This window comes from Thunnus maccoyii, chromosome 9, assembly GCF_910596095.1.
Source record: "Thunnus maccoyii chromosome 9, fThuMac1.1, whole genome shotgun sequence".
In the NCBI taxonomy this organism is placed as follows: domain Eukaryota; kingdom Metazoa; phylum Chordata; class Actinopteri; order Scombriformes; family Scombridae; genus Thunnus; species Thunnus maccoyii.
In genome coordinates, this window is record NC_056541.1 from 2,864,687 (window position 1) to 2,885,159 (window position 20,473).

The window sequence follows — 20,473 nt, forward strand, 5'->3', positions numbered from 1 at the left end:
TTCCTTCCTTCTCCAATTTACACGTGTCATCCTCACATGCATGAAAAAAATGCATGGAAACAGTCTGATCAACAGGTGTTGTGTGTGTATCCTGAGATCACGTTTTCAGTCTCTGGAGAGTAGTTCTGTGTAAAGCAGACGCCACTGAGCATGCACGGGAACGTGTATCTGTTTACAGCTTCGCTAGCTTGTTGTGCTACATATCGCATCCTCTGTACTATGTACACGATTTCTCAAAAAACTTATGTACAAAATCCGCACATGCTCAGTGGCGTCTGCCTTACACAGAACTACTCTCCAGAGACTGAAAACCTGATCGCTGTTATTAGTATTTGGAGCCGTTTCTAAACAAACTAACATGACCAAACTCTTCATAATGAAGGAACATGTGACCCAGTGCAGCGGTGTGACTCACTGATGTGTTTTTAATCATTTCTGGACAACAACGGAGGAATAAGATATATCAGGCTTTGGATACACATACTCACTCATTGTTGGTTTGGTTCTAAACTTGAGATTTGAAGCCTCATCATTGATACATAAGATACACAACAAAAACCTTTGTTTAACAGTAATTTACCACAGAAAGAATTCTGCTGTCTGAAGGAACAATGTAGCGATTCGAGACAATTCAAACATTTTAATTTGCACATTTTTTTTAAAACTCAGCCCCTTGATTCCTGCAGGGCTCTTTAAGCATCAGTAACACAAAACCGAACATCAGAGTGGACTGGTGAGATTTGCTGAGTGTTTTTCCTGAGGATAACACACACACACACACACACACACACACACACACACATACACACACACACACATACTCCAGTTGAAGGAGAGTTGTATCATCATTTAGCCTTGTTTTATTTCCTGTGTTTCCTCATTAGAAGCAGCAGATTAAAGCTGCCCGGCCATTGGTCTTCATTTGGGCCAACACACACACTGCTAATGGACCTGTGTGTGTGTGTGTGTGTGTGTGTGTGTGTGTGTCCCAACATACATGCATGTGTTTGTGCTTGTTAAATTGTGTGAGCTTGTATGGACAATTTGTTACTTCGAGTGTGTGTGTGTGTGTGTGTGTGTGTGTGTGTGTGTGTGTGTGTGTGACCGGCTGTGTAATTAGCCGGGTCAGGCTAATTGACCTTGTGGTGTGAGGGCGTGTTAGCCGCAGATTGCTAGCGTTAGTCGAGCTGTGAGTGTGAGCAGTGATGGATGTGTTTGAGATCACGCTACACAAACCGACAGAAAAAAACCAACAGAAACCGTCTGAACCAAAGTGAACCTGCAGGATTTTACTTGTTCTTATTTATAAATGATTGTCAGGGTCACAACACCGAGCAAACAGCCAATCAGCTCATCTACGGCTTCACACAGTATTTTAGGGAACCAGTTTAGCTCCTGGTTGCTGTTTTCTCACAGCTGTAAAGATCTGATTTTCATTTTAGGAAATCATGTCAGTCAGAAAACTGGTTTCCTTTCTCAAAATAAAAAATTGTGTTCTACAGAATTTTTACTCTACAAATATCAAATGTTTTGTCCAACAAACTGTGTAGATTTGGTTTGATTGAACTGAAGCTGTGGTCAGATTGAATACATGCAGGTTAAAATTGAATTAAATGGTGTTTTGAAACTGTTACTGTTCATTAAGTTTAGATATATGTGTAATTATACAGATAAAACATCACAGGTGGTCACTTTAAAATTAAAAGAGATTGAAAAATCTGGTGTTTTAGTTTAACATTTTGTCATTTTGTCAATGTCCACCACTTCGGTCCAGACTGACCAAATTTGCTTCACACATTCATGTTTCCCGGAGGATGAATCCTGCTGACTGTGGTGATTCTCTGGCGTTTCCTCTAGCGCCACCATGAGGTTGACTATTTGAAATATTACACTGATTGCTGTGAAATTATCTTCACACATACAAACTAAAAAGCTTGTTAAAGCTGCAGCGTTGGTGACGAGTCTCTGCGTGTTCGTCATCGTCATCCATTGTAAATATAAAAGTACTGATTAGTGCAGCTTTAACTACATGTTGCTGTCTTCTGTACTTTTACTTCTGTACATCTCCAGCCTCTATATTTATATTCTGAGGCTCTACTGGAATATATTTGCATGATTAACAGTTTAAAACTCCTTATTTATCTTCTACTGGTCCTTTATGCAGCCCCTCAGTTCAGCCTCTGTCTGCAACAGGCCGTTTTAGCTCCTGTCTCTTTAAGGCCCCGCCTCCTGATGAGCCCACTCTGTTCTGATTGGTCAGCTTCAGGAGCAGCTGAAACCTGAACTTTGACTTGCAGGGAGTATTTTTACATACGTTCATCTCAAGTTTTAGAACTTTGACCATGTTTATCATAGAAATCCGACATTACAACAGTATATAAATAACATAAAATCACCTTTTAACTTCTCCTTTAGATTGTAACTCACACATAACGATTTGCTGAAGCACTGCTACATGAGTAAAGGATTTGAACACATGCTGAACATAATCAGTATTTTTTATGATTTTAACCAGATTGAAACTTATTAGTTGGATAAAAGTTTGATTACTGACTAAACTAAAGGTAAAACAACACATCCGATCACTTGTGATAATCTATATTTAACTTGTGATCAGTAATAGATCGTATAGATGTGATGTCTGACACTGATTCAGATTTATAAACTGTTTTGCGGCGGTGAAGTCGGCCTGCAGCTAACAAGCAGGATGGATTTGTTCTTCAGATGTAGTCCTGACCTGTGATCGGCCTCCTCGCTCTGTACAGATCCACTCTGCAGCGGCGGCGGCGGCGGCGGCAGTTTATCGACGCCTCATGGCTTTTATGATTTATACCGAGAAACATCCAGCCACTCGCTAGCTCGCTCACTCGGTCCGGCGAGCCTTTTTACAAATGATGAAACGATAAAAATAGGAAGTCATATTTCCTCACAAAAGCTTTTTTTTTTTTTTTTTTTTTGGGTGAAAAATTAAGAGCGGAGCGGTGGAGATGGATGAGGCTTTAAAGTGACGGCGGTGGTCTATGACTGCTATTGAATGGACCGCATCCTTAACAAATGTCCCCATCACTCCTGCCTCCCCCCCCCCCCCACTCCCTCGCCCCCCCCTCCTCTCTCTCTCTCTGCAGAAGATGGATGTGTGTGTGTGTGGCCTATGACAGAGTAATGTGTCCTGGCATGCTAGTTGGGTTTATTAGCAGAAACTAGTTATTTCTGCCCCCCCCCGCCCCCCCCGTGTGTGTGTGTGTGTGTGTAGCAGTGATAGATGCAGTGTGGCTCCTGTTGATTTTGTTCATTTGTCAAACGGCTGGAGAAAGGGTTAATAAGCTCTCTCTCTCTCTCTCCTTTTTCTATATTTCATCTCTCTGTCTCTCTATTACAGGGGAAAAAAACTCATTTGGTTTCATATGCAGTTGTTAATTTGCAAAAAAAAATATTTTCAGTGTGTAGTTTTGTGTATTAAATGATATATTAGTACCTGCTGTGTTACTTAATTATTAGCAGGATTATGTAATTTGACATCATACAGGAAATGTGCTCGTTATAGTTTTTAAGAAACAACCTGATATGCTAATATATCACTTTACACACAAAGCTACACACTAAAAACTACGTATTTTATGGCAGTTAAATAGTTAAGAATCTGATTTATTAAGATTTTTTTACAAATGAACAAATCAAAATATATTGAATTATATATATCTCCTACCGACCGAACCAACTTGACACTTTTGCCATTTTGGGGGGTTAAAATAATAATAATGAAATAAATAATTCCCATTTTCATTCCCATCTTTCCTTTTTCTCTTTTTATGTCTCCTTTTTTCTGTTTCACTTACATTTTTATGCTTCCACGTTTTTGTCAAAGATACAACTTAAAATGTCTTGTTTTGTCCCAACCAACAGTCCTTAACACAAAGATATTCAGTTTACTGTCACAGAGGGCACAAGAAACCAGAAAATATTCACATTTGAGAAGCTGGAATCAGAGAATTTGGGCATTTTTTCTTAAAAAAATGACTCAAAATAGTTGGCAATTAATGTTTTGACAATCGACTAATTGACAATTGTTACAGCTCTAGAAGAATATTAACAAATGTCTCGACTTCTTCTTCTTGCCTGCTGTGTTTCCAAATGTAACACAAATTTTAACCAAATTTCCCAAAAATCATCAGAAGAAAATTCACTTTAATGCACGTTTCCATCCACGACTGTTATGTGAATATTAGGAGATAAACAGTTGGCGGCACTAATTCTCCAGTCTGAGCCATTAAACTTTAAACACCGCAGAAGAAGAAGACACAACGAGATGACTCCAGGTGCGTCTCAGTAACCACCACTTGAGTCTTGAGCACTTAAGTGCATATTCACACTCTCTCACGTCTGAAATATACCAACACGCACCACACTTAACACACACTTGATGCACACTTCTTCTAACACCACTTAGAAGTGATATTCAGAGCCAAGTGTGTCCCACAGTTCACCACAGTAATGTTGTGCAGCAGCAGTCCAGTTGTTGGCGGTCGTGTGTCTGTAAGCTGGTTTTACGACCGACAATAATCAACTGACAAGAAGAAGTTTATAAGTTGGATTTAGTGTGAATATTATTATTCATATCAAACCTCCACAAATGTTTATCACATGATATTAACAATTAATCGGTTCTTCTTGATGGGATTGATCAGACTAATATTGCATATCTGACACTGTTAACATAAATATATCTATTATCAAGGATTTTGAGAAATATGTTTCACTCTCAAAAAACGTCATCAGATCCAAACCATTCAACATAACGTTCATCTTGTCTCAGTAAATTGTAGACTGTATAAAAATATGGACGTAGTTACCGTGACGTCACCCGTTGGTTTCTGAAGAGCAGTTTTGAAGCTCAAAGCGAGCCGCTCCGGCCGTCGCCATCTTGGCAGTGCTGCCCTAACTCCCAGCCAATCAAAAATGGGCAAAGAGGCGGGCCGAATGGCTGAAACAAGCCACCTAGCGGCTGGCGGACCTGTCACTCAAAGCAGCCATGTCCTTCATTACGCAGAACTTTACGGCTTAATAAAATTTAAACGGGTGAGTTATAAAAAAATTCACCCCCCGTACAGTTGTCATGAAAGAGGAAATTAGCTACAGAGACCAAAACCGTTGTTTGTACCAGACTGTAAACATGTTTATTTCTGCTGTAAAGTTGGGCATTTTAACATGGGGGTCTATGGGGATTGACTCGCTTTTGGAGCCTCAAGTGGTCGTTCAAGGAACTGCAGTTTTTGGCTTCATTTTACAACCCCGGAGGTTGCTGCTTGCAGTAAACCTACATGCTTCTAGATAACTTGATGTAATATCTTTATATTTCTCCTCTCAGCTCCTGAATGAATGTTTTTTTTACTGTCATCTGATTGTAACTGTTATACCGACTCTCACGTTAATGAATCATAGGAGCTCATATCAGCTACTTGGCCTCTGTGACACAAGTAGCCACTTGACTACTTGCAAATACTGTTAAATGTTTGTGTTCGGATGAACTCAAAGTAACATGTGAGCAGAAGGTCACAGCACTCAGAGTTCATAGAGAGTCAGTGAATCTTCCAGGTGGTGTTTTTGGCCCAAAAGCTTCAAACTGGAACTGAGTTTCAGCCCAAATCAGCTAAAATCTGCCTCCAGTCAGCCACAATCAGCCTGACTTGGCTGACTGTCTTAGTTTCTTTGTCTTTGTCTCTTCTGTCTCTTCCATCTGAATATTTAACAACCAGTTTTGACTTTTCCTGTATTTTGTGATTTTGGTTTCTCTTTAAACAGATCATATTAAGTTCATGTCAAGGTTTAACATACAGAATCTAATAATATACTGTAGTAAAATCATAGCTTTTTAAATTGAAAATGTTTCAGTGAAAGGAACAATTAAAGAAAAGAAAAGGGGAGGAATAAGAAGAAATGTAGTCAGGAGAGGATGGAAAAAGGACAGAAATTGTTGATTTTCTTCTTCTTTTACTCTTTATTCCAGTTTTATATCCTTCTCTTTCACACCTTTTTTACTTCCTGTTTGTCTTGATCTCTTCTGCTTTTCCATCTTAATTATTGACGCCCGGTTTCTTTCTGTATTTTTCTTAACAGATCATGTTAATATTTAATACATAAGCTGATAACATACTGTAGTAACAGCTTTTTAAACCGACAGTTTGCTTCATCAGTAAAGGAACATTTAAGAAAAGAAAAAAAATGGGAGAGAAAAATGGAGGTATAGGAAGAAAATCAAGAGAGGATGAGAAAAGAAAAAAGAAAAGGAGTGAGGAATGGCGATCAGGAGCGAATAACAGCGAAGAAGAGGAAGAACAGAGCAACGCAGTAGAAGAGAAAAAAAGACAGAAAGATGAAGAGGCGACAAAAAGAGGAATAAAGATAAAGTGAGAGGAAAAGGATGGAGGAGAGAAAGATAGACACACACAGACACACTCCTCCCCCTGCTCTCCATCCATCTCAGCTTGTGGAAATAAGGGCCTCCTCGTTGTCAGGAGACGCCCGCTTGTTATTTTTTTTCCCCTCCTCCTCCTCCTCCCTCGCTCTCTCGCTCTCCGTTCATCCCCGCCTCGCTCGCCCTCCGTCCTGTCGTCCGACCGCCGTTCTGTCATGTGTGAAGGTATCGATTTGCCAGCGTTTTAACCATCAAACTGCAGCTCCGCTTTTTAAACAATATCTGACTGACGCGGGGAGGGAGGGAGGGAGGAAGAGGAGGAGGAGGAGGAGGGAGGGAGAGATGAAAGAGGAAACAAGGAGGTGATGAAAGAAGAAGAGGAAAGGAAATGAGAGGAGGAGAGAGAAGAGAAAGTGGAGGAAAGGATCAAAACAGAGAGAAACATGAGACATGAAAAGAAAAAGAGAAGATGATACGAAAAGATGGGAAGAGGAGAGGAAGAGAGGGAAAAGGAGGAGGAGGAGAGGAAGATGAAAGAAGGAGAGGAAAAGAGAAGTAGAGAAGAAAATTGTGAGGAAGAAGACTGAATGAAATAAAAGGATGAAAAGGATGGATGGAAGACAACATGAGACATAAAGGAAAGAAAAGACCAGAAGGAGATGATGTGAAAACACGGAAAGAGGAAAAAAAGGAGTTGAAGGAGAGAAAGATGAAACAGAAGAGAGGACATGGGAAGGAGAAATAGAGGAGGAAGAGGAGAAGTATAGGAGAAAAGAGAGAAAGGGATGAAAGGATGGAAGACAACATGAGACATAAAGGAAAGAAAGGAGAAGTAGGAGATTACAGGAAAAGATGGAAAGAGGGTGAAAAGTAGAAGAGGAGGAAATTAGGAGGAGGAAGAGAAGAGAAAGCAGAGAAAAAGAAGGACGAGGAGGAGAGGAAAGAAATTAAGGAACAGGAGGAAGAGGAGAGGAAGGAAGATGCAGCGGAGAAACACGGGGAGTAAACGGAGAGAAGGACTGATGAAGGAGAGAAAAGAGGTGAAAGAAGACTGAAGGAGGAGTAAGAGAGGATGAGGAGGAGAGATGAAGAAGAAAATTAGGAGAGGGAAAGAACAGATGAGTGGAGGAGAAGAGAGAGTGAGAAGGATGAAAGAGGATGAGGAGGAAGAGAGGGTGATAAAAGAGGAGAAGAGGATGGAAGAAAGAGAGGAAATGATGGAAGGAGGAAGATGAAAGAGTAATAAAGGAGGAGGGAAAAATGAGGGAGGAAGTAAGAAGCTGAAGAGGAGTAAGATGGGAGGAAGGAAGGAGGAGGAAACATGAAGACAAAATAAAGAAAAGAGAAAATGGAGGGAGGGCTGGAGAGGGAAAATGGGAGGAAGGAGGAAAAAAGGAAAGGAGGAGGAAGAGGAGGGACAGTTCAAAGAGGAAACAAGGAGGTGAGAACATGATAGAAGGGAGGGACAGAGGACAAAAAGGGGGGATGAGGAGGAGAGAAAGAGAGAAGGAAGTTTGAAAAGTTGTTAAAGGAAAAGAGGAGGTGAGGACATGAGGAGAAAAGAGGAAAAGAAAAAGATGAAAGGATGAAAAGAGGAGAAAAGGAGGAAAATGGAGGAAATGAGTAGAAGAAAAAGTGAAAAATGAGGAAAGAGGAAGAAGAGAAAGGGATAGAACAGAAGAAAAAAGAAGAAAGAAGAGGTGAAAAGATGGGAGGAGAGAGGAGGAAGGAGGAGGAAAAGAAGGAGGGAAGATACTAAAGATGGGAAGAAGAGAAGAGAAAGGGAAGCAGGAGAACCAGAGGAGGAAAAATGAAGGAGGAAGAGGAGGAAGCAAGAAAGAGGAAAGGACGTAAGAAAAATAAAGGAGGACGAGACGAAGGAAGAAGCTGAAGAGAGGGATGAGAAAGGAGTAATGAGAGATGAAAGGTGTAGATTAGAGAAGAGGAGAAGAAGAGAAGGAGCGTGAACGAGACTTGAAGGAAAGAAGAGGAAGGACAGAGAAAGAGAAAGGAAGAAGAGCAGCGAGAAAAGGAGGAAGATGAGTACAAAAGATGATTGTTGAGGACACGTAATCCATAAAAAAAGAGGGAAAAAGAGATGAAAGAGAAGAAGAAGAAGAGGAGGGGAGCGGATGGAGACGTCTCTCATGGTTATGAGACGCTGTGTTTTCCTGTGTGTCCATAAAGGCACCACAGACAGCCAATCAGATTCAGAGCACCTGGACGGAGAGCTCCCATAGGACAAAAGACCAAATCCCAGCGTTGTACTGGTTCTCTCACCTGGACTCATCACAGCAGCTGCAGACTTTAACCTCACCGCTCACACTCACATTTACATTTATAGTTATTCCTTTAATTTAAATACCTTTAATTTACCGTCATCCATTGTGTCCATTGTGTCGTATTTGTCATGGCCTTGGAGCCGGGTTATGACACCTTTAAAGCTCCGTCATCATGCTGGTTTCACCTCCGAGGACGGACGGAGTCATCAGAGCAGAAAACAGAGAGAGAATGAAACAGATGGAGAGACAGAAGAGGAATAAAACCAATTTAAAAAGCAAGTGATGGAGGAATTTAGAGAGAGATGTGAGAGATTTGTCATGTTTCACTCTGTCTCCTCGGAATTAACGTTTATATACCACTAAATCAGTTACACTGCGGTGACAAACATAATCGATGGTGTTTGAATGAAAAGCTACACAATCCTAAGTAACTTTGAACTGAGTGAATGGGGGCCGTCTTTGAGTTCCTGTAATACATCCGTGCAATAGAAGAGCAGCAGAATCAACGTCTCTGCAATATTTGTCCAATAACTGTGAAGACAAAGCTCAGAAAAAAACAAAGAATCACAAACTGTAAATGAAAAACATGCAACACAGTTACAATGAAGTTGAGATTTTGGATGCAAAACACATTTCTTTGTATTTCACATTGAAGTTCTTTGTTATATTTTGCAGTGATAATCAGTTTGGTTGCAGTTATTGTTGGATGGTTTTGTGTTTTTATTATAACATTATAATAACATTAGCAGCGTTGTTTTTGCATAATACCATAATATTTTTCTTAGTGTCAACAAATCTCATGTGCAGAGCCAAAGCACACAATGAGCAGTGCAACTGTGTGACTCATTAATGTGTTTTTAATACATCAAGCTTTGATACACACACACATGATACTTGTTAGTAGATCAATTCATTTGTTGGTTTGGATCCAAACATGAGATTTGTTGACAATAAGAAAAATATAGAAAATCACCAGAATGATCATTAAAGTGTCTAGTAGGGATGTGCAGAGAGCCCAGTATTTGTATTTGTATCTGTATTTGTTGAGGCAGCAAAATTATTTGTATTTGAATAAAAGTGAAAAGAGGCTTAAAAATCCTGTTTTTGTTTTTATTACACTTTTAATTTTAAAATTAAAGTGTTCATGAAGCTTGTGTCAGTAGTTCAGCTTTATCTCTGGGGAACACCCCGAAACTCCAGGAGTGATGTCCAAATTAGGAAATGTGCATCATGTAGCAGGTGGATGTGACACTGAGATAGTGATGTAACCGACCTGCACGCCGGTATTTGACATGTTTTTTTTTTCTTTCTGAAAACAAATAATTTTTAAAATATTTGTATGAAACAAATATTCGTATAAAAACCCCACTATTTGTGCTTTGCTGAATAACGTGTTTGTATTCGGGCACACCCCTAGTGTCTACATATATAGATTGATTACTGACAGTAAAGATTATGTATACGTCTTAAAGACACAGATGTGTTAACACCATTTTTTAATACATCTCTAATCATGCTGAATTTACACATTTATATCTACCCAAGACGCATGAAACATGTGAGTGTGAATGTGGAAGATTTGTGAGTTTGAAGCCAGAATGAGGAGACTGGAGGGACTGGGAGAGAAAAAGAGACGTAAAAAAATCACTGAGAAAAAGGAAATAAATAAAAGCAATTAAAAAGAGAAAGAGAAGGAGAGAGTGGGAAAGAGGTAAAAGATAAAAGTATTTAAAAAATAACAAAAGAGGACAGAAAGGAAAGAGGAGAGAGATGGAGTGATTGAAAGACAATCTGAGTATTGAAAAAGACAAAAAGAAAGAGAGAGACAGAGTGATAGAGGGAAAAAAAACGAGTGTTAGTCTTCTTTATGGATTGCTGTTTGCTCAACCAAAGTTTGGCAGCATTGATCTGCTGCCAGCACTGCATTTATCACTGTGTGTGTGTGTGTGTGTGTGTGTGTCTGTGTGTGTTCACATATTCTGTTTCTGTTTAACAGTCATGCCAATAAACTGCGAGTGAGTGTAAAGTGAGTACATTAAAGTGTGTGTGTGTGTGTGTGTGTTTGATCTTCAGACCTCCTGGTGTGAGTACAGATAACACACACACACACACACACACACACACACACACACACAGACACACACACACACACAGACACACACACACACACACACGTGTCCGCGGGGTGTTAAGGCCATTCACTGGAGCATCTCGTCCTACTGGTGTGTGAAAACAATAAGAGAGATGGAGGAGGACGAAAAATCCATCCATCCCCACAGAGAGCGAGAGAGAGAGAGAGAGAGAGAGAGAGAGAGAGAGAGAGAGAGAGAGAGCTCCATCATCCTAAAAAAAAAAACCCTCCTCTCTCTCTGTAGGTGGTTTCAGTTTTAACAAGCGCGTCGGTCTCTGATACAAACAGCTGAGACGACGTGAAGAGTTCATCTTTAAAAAATAACATCTAACATCAAATCAACATCTTGATATTAAAGGATACGAGAGCAGTGAAGGGCTGCTCTATATCACCTCTAAAATTATTCATAAAACCATCCTCAGTGTTACTGAACATAGAAACACAGAATATCTCCTTCATGAACATCTTCCAATAGCTTCTTCATCCACCATAAAGCCACTTGATCAGTTTTCTTCAGTGAAATCTCTGGAATGAATTTACTCATCGCTTGTTTCTTTCACAAACACACCAGATAAACACAGACGTGAACCATATTCATGTCTTAGGTCGTCATGAATCTTTTAAGCTTTTTTCAAGGTTCAGTTCACAACGAAGGCGTCCTGTTGGAGCGCCAGTGTTTGAGTCTGTATATGTGAACGTGGTGTTAAGCAGCTTACACTCCATTGATTGTAAATTTGGGCTGCTGTGAACACTGTCACTACTCTAATTGTAACTATGTACTCCTGATGAGCCAATTAGACACACAAAGCAGCATTAGTTGAATACGACTTTACGAGGTTCTGTCACATGCAAAAACAATGAACAACAAGCCAACTTGAGCTGGGATCTTTTATACCTCGCCACTTCTTCTACATATAGTTGAGGCAAAAATGAAACCAGTCCTTCAGAGACGGCACTTTGAGACAGTAATCCACGACTTTGTGACCACTCGGCTGGATTACTGCAATGCACTTTATACGGGGTTTAGTGCGTCCTCCATCGCTCGTCTTCAACTGGTGCAAAATGCTGCTGCACGTCTTTTAACTGGCACACAGCAAGTATGAGCACATTTCACCTATTTTAGCTTCACTCCATCGGCTGCGCGTCCATTTTAGGATTCATTTTAAAATGATTTTATTTGCTTTTAAAACCCTTGAATGGCCTAGCCCCACCTTACCTCTCTGAGCTGCTGCACCCCTACACTCCTAGCCGCTCTCTCAGGTCAGCTGACCAGCTGCTCTCTCAGGTCAGCTGACCAGCTGCTCCTGACGGTGCCTAAAGCTCGGCTTAAGCTCAGAGGTGAACCAGCATTTGCTGTTGCAGCTCCAAAACTGTGGAATGGATCGCTGCTGCACATTAGACATTAGGCCTCCTCACCATCTCATTTTAAATCTCTTCTTAAAACCCACCTCTTCTCTCTTCTGACACCATGTAGCGTGTTGCATCTTGTATGAGCAGCGCACTTTATTTATCTTATTTTATTTGATTTTATCTTATTTGTTTTTATCTCATTTTATTTGATTTTATTTGTTTTAACTTATTTTATTTGATTTTATCTTATTTTATTTTATTTGTTTTTAATTTATTTTATTTGATTTTATCTTATTTGATTTTATCTTATTTTATTACTTTTATCCTATTGTGTCCTTCATCGTTTTATCGTGTTCTGTTGTGCTATTTATTGTGTTTGTTAAAATCATGCTATATAAATAAAGTGGATTGGATTGAACATATGTTTTCCATTATCAGTGGACTTCTTCTTTGTATGATGAGTTATGATATGGAGCTGTCGATATGTCAGACATCTTGGGCATCGTTCCTATCAAGCTACTGAATTTACACCTATGGGCCTCACGCTAGATGTTCCAGTTTGTCTTATAGACACATGAACACGATGCTTCAACTAAAGGTTTCTTACATTCCTTAAGATGCATGCAACACAAAGAAAATATCACTAATAGTGCAGAAACGTGTTGTAGCTGATGGAGTTTGTTGTAAGAAAAACTTGCAGCTGATGGAGACAACTGCAGTAATATTAAGTATTTTAACAAACTAATGTGCCTCCTTGTTCGCTGGAATATGGAGATCAGGTAACAACACATGGCAGAGAAAAAGAGAAAGAAACAGAGAGAGTTTTGAGGTTTATTTACATGTTTATTGACACTAGACTTGCAAACACAACAAACGAAAAGGCGTCAGAGTTTAAGCAGTCCGTCCATCGATTTCCTCTCACCTGCTCTCCTCCTCCTCCTCCTCCTCCTCCTCCTCCTCCTCGCCAACATTCCTCTTTATATATTTTTTCTTGTTTTGCATAATGTCATCGATTGGCTGCAGCATCACACAGCGCGGCTGATCAGCTGTTTAAAGACAAAACAAAAAAAAAAAGCTTCAAGGAGGAGGAAGAGGAGGAGACACAACGAAGCTTCTCTTGGTTTTATTCTGTCACAAAAAAAAGCTACACATGAAACACATATTCACCTACAAAATAAAACACTCAGTCAGTCAAACATAAAACATCTTTCTAGAGTCATGCTGCTAACTGGACTTGTAATGTACAACTGAGGAAACTGGTTTTACGATCTACAAGTTAAATCAGTTCACTTTTCATTTCTGGGTCATTATGGCGCCGAGTTTTGTTTACAACTTCAACATCAAAGTGTTTCACATTCATTACGGCTCTGATTCTCACCTCTGACTCACGTTATGTCTCAGAAATGTTGAAATCATTAAAACTGGTGGTCATAATATAAACCTGTAGGATCGTTATATTATCCAGGATAGTCCTGAGTTTCTATGTTGATGATTGGATGTTTCTGTCAAATTGTATCTTGGAAGTTGTAATTAACTTCAATTTACAGTCTTGTACCTTCCCCTTTTTATCAAAGAACCAGATATTTTCTAACATAGTTGTTTATCTTTTGTTCTGATGATTCAACCAGAGAGAGTTTCATGTCAATCCAAGATGTAGAAGAGCTCAAACTGTCAGTCACATAACATTTTCTATGAGAAAAATGAATGAGACTTTTACTTCCAGAACCACAAGAGCCTGAAATAGTGTCCCTGGTCCCAGTGCAACTGGTTCTTTAATAAAAGGTCAAAGGTACAAGCCTGTGGACATAAAAACTTCAGGGTTGAAGTTAACCACAACTCCCAAGAAACATCTGAGATTAAAACTCTGTTGAATGTGCAGCTAACAGTAGGTGAAAGTTAAGGACTGCAGTGTTGAGAGAACTGATTTTACAATCTGCAGCGTGAATCAGTTGCCTTTTCATTTCTGGGTCACTTTAAAGTGAATTCAGCAGCTTTGGTGCCACATTTTGTCTACAACTGCAACTATGAATCATTTTAAATTCATTACTTCTTCTAACTGTCTTCTTCTTCACAGCAGCGGGGGATGAAGCTCATGGGTATTGTAGTATTTTTGGCTGTCTGCTCTGCCAAAAACTCGATTCCTCAGAAGTCTGAGGATTCTCAGTAATCCGGGTCATAGTTATCCAAGGAGAGTTGAATCGAGGACGACTGGACTTGGTTGTAGATACTTGAAGATGTTTTGCCTTTTATTTAAGGAGCTTCTTCAGCTCTAACTGACTGGTGGGGAGTCCCAGGCATTTAACCTCTGTGGGATCGTTATCAAGGTCATTGATACTTGGTTCGTTAGTGCTCCTGGCTGTTGTAATGACGGTCGTTAAGAGTCGTTGGAGTCACCTGAGGCCAAGTGTCATTGGAGTTGTTACATGAGGCCAAATGTGAATGGTTGTTAAATCTCCTGGGAAAGGATGAAAGGACAGATGGTTTCAGTACTTTGACGTAGATGGTTTACTCCACCCCTCTTTTAAACCGTCTGTCCTTCCTGTCTAAAATATACATAATGTTGTCCTCCAAAGAGTGTCTCTTATCTTTAAGGTGTCCATAAACTGCTGAGTCTTCACCTGAGGAGTCAACCCTCCTGTGTTGAGCCATGTGTTTGTTTAATAGTTGTTTATTTTCTTAGTTTTTATTTAGTCTGTGCATTCCTCACCGTGTTGGACTACTAGATGGTTTTTCTTGTGTTTGGGTGTGCGGCCTTTTGGTTGAACCAATTTCTGTCTGAGTGTGTTGCTGCGTTTGAAAAACACAAGGATGCGTTGTTTGTTCTCAGATACTCCAGACTAGGGGTGTGCCCGAATACAAATACATTATTCGGCAAAGCACAAACACTGTTTTTTTTTTTTTTAACTAATATTTGTTTCATACAAATATTTCAAAAATTATTTGTTTTCGGGAAGAAAAAAAAACATGTTAAATACCAGCGTGCAAGTCAGTTCCATCACTATCTCAGCGTCTCTCCTCTGCTCCGCTGTGACGTCTATCAGCAGGTCTCAAAGAGGGGAGTCACATCCACCTGCTATATGACGCACATTTCCTAATTTGGACATCAGTCCCGGAGTTGGGGGTGTTAAATAATAGATAAATAAAAGATAAAGCTGAGCAACTGACACAAATGAAGTGCTCCTAAGGGAACACTTCATGAACACTTATTGTAACACTTCAATTTTCTAAAATTAAAAGCGTAATAAAAACAAAAACAAAAACAAGATTTTTAAGCCTCTTTCCACTTTTATTCGAATACAAATACAAATAAATTTGCTGCCTCAACAAATTCAGATACAAATACAAATACTGAGCTCTCTGCACATCCCTACTCCAGACATGTAAGGAATGATGATTTTGTTGTATTTCTTCTTCTTTTCTTCACCACCTGTAGTGTTGGTGTTCCCCCTGGACCTTGTGGCTGTTTTCACAAAGGTCCGGTTGGGGTATCCACAAGCTTTGAGTGCATCCTTCAGGTGTTGGTGCTCCTTCTCTTGGGCCTGGGCACTTTATCAGCTTGGTGGTGCAGGGTCCTCATAACCCCTAGCTTATGCTCCAGAGGGTGGTGAGAGTCAAAGAGTAAGTATTGGTTAGGGATGTGCGGAGAGCCCAGTGTTTGTATTTGTATTTGTATTTGTATTCGAATAAAAGTGGAAAGAGGCTTAAAAATCCTGTTTTTCTTTTTATTACGCTTATAATTTTAGCAAATTAAAGATGAAAATTAAAGTGGTGTCCAAATTAAGAAATGTGCGTCATGTGGCAGGTGGATGTGACTCCCCTCGTTGAGACCTGCTGATAGACGTCACAGCAGAGCAGAGGAGAGACGTTGAGATAGCGACTATAACTGACCTGCTTGCTGGTATTTGACATGTTTTGTTTTTTTCTTCCCAAAAGCAAATAATTTAAAAAATATTTGTATGAAACAAATATTCGTAAAAAAACAATAACACTAAAAACACTATTTGTGTTTTGCCGAATAATGTATTTGTATTCGGGCACACCCCTAATATGTGTGTGGGAGCTTCCTGTATACTCCAATGCTCCTGTCCATTTAATTTCTTAGAAATTAAGTTGAAATAATTGAAACTGGTGCTCAGAACATAAACCTACAGGATTGTTATGTTATCCAGGACAGTCCTGAGTTTCTATGTTCAGTAATATTTGAAATGGGATACAGAATGAGGTAATTCACTTTCATAACCCTGAACTAGCAGTCCATCCCACTTCACTACTCTACATCTATTTTATGTTAATTGGCTAATTAGTTGCCTTTTTGTCTGTTTTTTTTTTAAATTGATTCTTTGCTGACGCTTTATAACCCAGAAAGCTCACAACAAGACTGGGGTCCTTCATCAATAATTGTAAATGTAGTCCACATCCACCACATGTGCACCAGAGAACAAAAACAAATAAGGTCACGTACACATTTGTAGACATCAAAGTGAATCTGTATCACGAGATGGATGAACATGTGACGTCTAAAACGCTAAAACGTTGTGAAGTTCACCTCTTTAGCGCCGCAGTTGTCAGGAAGAAAACAGCAGTGAAAAACAAGTAGAAATAGTTTCTACTCTCTGCTGTGGATGTTTACAGCTCACAGGGTTAAACCATCTAATATGGATCTTTTTTTTTTTTTCTACTTTTAGTATCTTTTTTTTCTCCTCCTCTGGTTTCTCAGCCCTCCTCTCGTTCTTCATGTCTCCCTCCCTCGCTCCTCCTTCTGTTCTGGACTTCACTGCTAATTAGTTTCAGAGGGAGAGGAGAGACAGAGAGAGGAGAGAGAGAAAAAGGACAGATGAGGAGGAGAGAGAGAATAAAGAGTGTCGGGCAAAGAGAAGAAAATGGAGAGTTAACTAAAAATGATTCTTACTGTTGCTACAAATATAACTACAGATACAGTACTACTGCTGAAACTACTGCACAGAATAACAGTAAAACTAACTTCTACTGTGATCACTACTACTATTACTACTATGACTGCTTGTTCTTTTTCTACTACTGATGCAACTACAATTGTGACAACACAGCTGCCAGTATTATACTGACTTCTACCATTTAAGATCTACTTCTTCTATGTATTATTACTCCTTATGTACAGAAGATATGTGATGTCCTGTTCTGGCTCAATTCAGAGTTGTTTTACAGCATATTGAATTCAAATTTGCAGCTGGTTTAGATGCTTTGTGGCTGTACTTTAAAGGGGACATATTCTGCACAGTTCCAGGTGTATATTTATATTCTGGGGCTCTACTGGAATATCTTTACATGATTTAAAGTTCAAAAAACTCCTTATTTATCTTCTACTGGTCCTTTATGCAGCCCCTCAGTTCAGCCTCTGTCTGAAACAGGCCGTTTTAGCTGCTGTCTCTTTAAGGCCCCGCCTCCTGATGAGACCACTCTGTTCTGATTGGTCAGCTTCGTTAAACAAACTATAGTAGTAAGATTTCACTACTTTTTCTCCTTCTTTACTACAAATCGACTTCTCAAATTCATCCGTAAATGTTGGAGCTGAATCAGATCTGAATTATGAGAATAAACAACACATGGAAAAACCTTAAAAAAAAAAAACGTTAGCAACAACCTTAACTTAGCAACAAAGGCTACGGATGAGGAGGAAGTAGAGGTAACTTTGCAGACGAAGCATTCAGAGCAGGTTGAAGCCCTGGGTTTTTACGTTCAGGGAGCAATTTAAATACGCTCACCTCAAGCTTTGGTCAGGCTCAGGGCTGCTGCTGGCCTTTTGGTTGCCCTAAGCATAATTACCTTGTGGTGCTTGGAGGACGGCTCGTTTAGGTGTCTGCTTTACTACGGTAGGAAAGAGGCATTGTTTGTGTTTCACTTATGAGTTATTGATCTGGAAAGTTTGAATCTGTGGATATATTTCCAGCTTTACGGAGGTGCTGTTTGATGCCCTACGCACAGCGCGTGATGCACATGTACGTAGCGGCGGCACTGGTCAGGCATTTATATACATTCTCATGCTTCTTGAGACTTGAGCTGTAGTCACTCACAGTGTTCGCTCCTCTCTGTCCTGCTGTCATTACAGACGTGTCTGAACTCACGGCGACCCTCCACTTGCTCCTGGATTTGTCTCCTCTGTCGAGCCGTAAACAAACGTCTAGTGCTTATGGGAAACGATGTTCGTTGAAGGCCATTAAAGCACATAAATATTGAACAGACAACCAACCATTAGATGGTTTTTCAGAAAACTCCCACCCTTATCTAAACATATGAAGGAAACCACACAACACACTGTTGAGAAAGCTTCTGTTCCAAGGCTGGATTTTTACTTATTAACATAGTTTCACACGTCACTGGAGGTTTTCCTTCTTCTGGAACAGAACCTGGTAGTTCCAGTTTCACTTCGGCTCTCTATACGTTGGTTTCCATTCCATCCTTTTATTTGCGCTATTTCAATTTGCACATAAAAAAACGTGAGCGGAAATCCTGGAAATTCGAAAAAAGAAAAGTCGTAAAAATTGCATAGAAAGTTTTTACACTTGAATGAGGTAGAAAAGTTGATGCAAAAGCAAAATGCACAATGGAAACAGATTTAGCCAATAAATGATGACGTACAAGAAGCATGTGACTCAAAGCTCCATAAGCTCTCTTCTTCATCTCTGAGCAGCATTCAATACATGTTTACAGTCTACGGTATGTAGGGCTGTTATCAAAACGCTTCCAAAAGCAAGAGGCTGTGATGTTAGCTGTTCTCTCCATCATTCTCTCCATCACCAGGATGCTTCAGCTTTGACTGTCGCTCTACTATTTGCATCATCACATTGCGCCACCTTCTTCTTTTTGTGTCTTACTGCGTTCAATAGGAGAATAAGCACCACCGACCTGACTTACTGAATATAACGTCACCCTATCTTCTCATTAGACAAGAGTCTAAGCACTGCCACTTGAACGTAGACATGCAACGTTTCTGGTATTTGCTGAAACTACAGATGCTGTAGTTTTTACTCTACAGCCGTAGTCACAAACTCAAATCTTACGAAGTCCAAAATCTGAACAAAAACCAACCACTACTTAGACAAACAAACAACAGTTTCAACAGTGAAACAATTTTAATGTCTGAGGCAGGAATTCCTCTCCTCTCCTCGGCTCTCAGTGAGGACTCTAATTGGACGATGAGAGGTGTCCGAGAGGCCCGCCGAGGGTGTTTGGTGTATGTGTGTGTGTGTGTGTGTGTCAGCATTTCGATTTTCTCGCAGCATCCCTCTCTCTTTTCTCTCTTGTTGTGAGGAGGAGGAGGAGGAGGAGGTGTCACCGCAGTTACGGTTGCCGGCGGTGACAAGACAGCAGCTGTTCTCTCTCTCTCTCTCTGTCTCCCCCTTTTTCTCTCTCTGTCTCTCTCCCTCCTCATCGGTCCGGAGGAACGAAACTCAGGGGAAATCATCACTATGTTTACTCCGACCCCCCTCCCACGCCACCCACCATTTCTGTCCCATAACCCCCTGCTGCCCCAGCCCCCTCTAACCCCCCCATATTTCTGTTTTCCGCCCCATGATGGTGGTTGTTAGACAGATAGACAGCAACACCCCCTCCGCTAACCCGCCCCTCCACTCTCTCTCTTGTAAATTTGTGACCTCCGCTACCATTCGAAGAAAAGAAGAAGGAAGAGATAGCGGTGGAAAAATGGCTGGCAATTGGTGCTGATGTGAGGAAGGAGGAGGAGGGGGGGGGGGAGTAAAGGCCAGACAATTGGTGGTGAGGGATGCGAGAGAGGGAAGGAGAGGGGGGGGGGGAGAAAGAGGCCTTGAGAGGGCGATCAATGCGATGTTCACCTGCCGTCCACCTCCCCAATTTAAAGAGAAGGAGCACTAACGATTTCCCCGGCCAGCTCCTCCCGACTGATGGAGCCCGAGAGGAGAGGAGGCGCAGAGAAAGTAGAAAAATTAGGCTTCAGAGCAGCAATGCATATAGATGGGAGCGATGCTGTCGGAAAATTAGCTTTTAATGGAGGAATGCATGTAGTTAAGACAGAAACAAAGGAGGAAAATGGCTTTAAATATGTGTGCAGTGAGAGAAGAATTATAGGGGGAAAAAAGGGTTTTAATGCAGGACGGGAGCAAAATTACTGGACAATTAGGTGTTAATGGTGAAACGCATACAGAGAGAGGAATTTAGGTGTAATGTAAAAGTGTATATAAGAAGGAAAGAGTAGAAAATTAGTGTAAGACTGTATATAAATGGGTCAAAGGCTACTGGAAAATGAATGTGCATTGTTAAGCAAGAAGAAATAGGTTTTACCAT

At 40.3% G+C, this 20,473-nt stretch overlaps 1 long non-coding RNA gene across 1 annotated transcript; it reads right to left on the reverse strand.

The window, feature by feature from the left end:
* Positions 1 to 13,180: 13,180 nt before the first annotated feature.
* On the reverse strand, positions 13,181 to 19,947 carry LOC121903430. The gene is made up of 3 exons (XR_006098043.1): positions 17,917 to 19,947; positions 16,722 to 16,952; positions 13,181 to 13,221 (listed from the first exon to the last, which is right to left on the reverse strand). It is a non-coding gene; the product is annotated as an uncharacterized LOC121903430 (long non-coding RNA).
* Positions 19,948 to 20,473: the final 526 nt, after the last annotated feature.